The following is a 2,250-nucleotide window of genomic DNA, read 5'->3' as shown; positions in this document are numbered from 1 at the left end:
GCCTCCTCTGAGTCTCGGTATGCTTTTCTCTTTCCTTCTAGTCGTAGAATTTCCACTCAGCCAGCCTTCCTGTTGTTCTGGATGATGTCCTTTCCGTCTTTTAGTTGTATTTTTGAAGTGGTTGTTCGAGGCAGCAAAGTCCGGTGTTTACCTATGCCGCCATCTTGGTTCTCCGCAAGGCGCCTTATGTACCACATCAGCTCAGCCTGGTTCAGTGACCCTGAGAGGGGGCAGTGAAGGATTGAGAAAAGACAGACAAGAGAATGAGCTGGGTCTGGGTGGGAAGCTGCTCCTGGATTGAGAGACAGCACCACGTACTACAAGCCATGTTTTTATTTTATAGCCAGATTCCACGAGGCAAAGTAAGGGTGTGGTCAAGATGTTTACAACATTCTTGTGGGTTTCGATCCTACTCAATTACATGCACCTGAACTCTATCAAGCCCACATCACTCAGACATGTGGGTCCACGTGTTGGGCCATACATATTCTCTGGGAGTGCCTCCTGCCATCACAGGTGGCTTTTTTTGTGGTGCACTGTCCCAGGAGAGTGGATACAGAGGCCCATGTCAGGACTTCTTTCCAGGCTGTCCTCCTACCCCAGGCCAAGGTGCCTTACAAGGTGCAGCTCTTCACTCAGCCACATAGCAGCATCACTGTGCTTGAGAAACCATGGGACACTGACTGGATATTGTATAGAACTGTCTTATCTGATATCCCTCTCCCCTCTGGGATTGCTAGGTTTCATCTGCTAGGCTTGTCTCCTGTTAGTGTAGTGCTCTTTTATGCACCCCTATTCTCAGAAGCCCCAGAACCTAAAGGACCCCAAGACTTTCATAAGTCAGGCATCCAGAGAATTTTGCTCCTCTCACTCAAAGATGTATTCCATCCATGTTCAGCAGGCAGCAATTACAGAAGTATAACCATCATCCCCATTTCCTCAAAAATTAGGAGTAAAAAATCCCAGCGGGGGAATTCTTAGATAGGACAAGAGTCTCATATCAAGGTCTAGGCAATTCTTACTAAATGCTATTCTTGCTAAATGTTAAAATTTAGCACAGTATTTTGCAGACCAGCTCTACACAGGCTACACTGATAGTAACTCAACTGGATATATGTAGCCAACTGCCAAGAAAAAAATCAACAAGCAATTGACCAAATAGTGTATATAATCAATGGCTAAGCCTTCCTGCTGGATGTGAATCCTCTGTCTCCTTTACTTATTGAAAGTAAGTGAAACTACCTGTGACAACCATGTCTCATTTTTGAACAGTGAACCCCTTGAGTTGGGTAGCAATTTTAGATATTAGGATAGGAGATGTTGGGTCCTACTTAACTCTTCCATTTAGCAGGCAGTCGCCCTGTTGAGGTTGAGCATGCAGGTTTGTGTGCTGTGGTTCCAATAACAATTTAGTTTCCAGAGCCCTTGCAGTGTTGTTCCTGTCTCCTAAATTTGCCCAGAGCTGGTTGGGCTTGCTCCCAATTCCTATTGGTAACACCAATGGAAGCCGAAGGCATTTGGGGGCCTCATCTGGTGCTGCCCGTTTGGAGACACTGGCATGAAGGGGTGGGGAGAACTTTCTGGTACTGCTTTGTGTCCACGGGGCTCCTGCTGAATCTGTGCTGGTGTCCCTCATGGGGAAGAAAAGCACCTACTTTGATGCCTTCTGCTGCTGGATGGAGGCTAGGAAGCCACTGGGCCTGGGTCACCTCCTGTCACTGAGTTTGGAGTTGAGAGATGCTGTTCACTGTGTTACTCCTAACCTTAAGGTCCCTGGCCAGTTTGCCTCCTTCTTTCTACCTTTCCGCAGTCCTCTTATAAATGTCTGTTGTTCTATTTTCAGAATTTTCTGTTATTTAGAAGAGAGGGGGAGGAAGAAATGAGTCTCTGCCATCTTGTCTGGAACCAGAAGTCAACACTTATTATTTTAATAATTTATTTATACTTTCTTTTGGATTCTCAAACAAACACAGTCATAATGTCTATGAATGGTAAGTTTAATTTCCTCTTTTAAAAATTTTCTTTATTGATTAAGGTATTACATATGTGTTCTTATCCCCCCATTGACCCCACACACACACCCATGTTCATGCCCTCACTCCCCTGGTGTCTGTGTCCATTGGTTAGGCTTATATGCATGTATACAAGTCCTTTGGTTGATCTCTCCCCCTTACCCCCACCCTTCCCTACCTTCCCTCTGAGGTTTGATGGTCTGATTGATGCTTCTCTGTCTCTGGATCTGTTTTTGTT

Source organism: Myotis brandtii, unplaced genomic scaffold (genome assembly GCF_000412655.1).
Source record: "Myotis brandtii unplaced genomic scaffold, ASM41265v1 scaffold277, whole genome shotgun sequence".
NCBI lineage: Eukaryota > Metazoa > Chordata > Mammalia > Chiroptera > Vespertilionidae > Myotis > Myotis brandtii.
The sequence above is the reverse complement of the archived record's forward strand: the minus strand, read 5'-3'. Positions refer to the sequence as shown.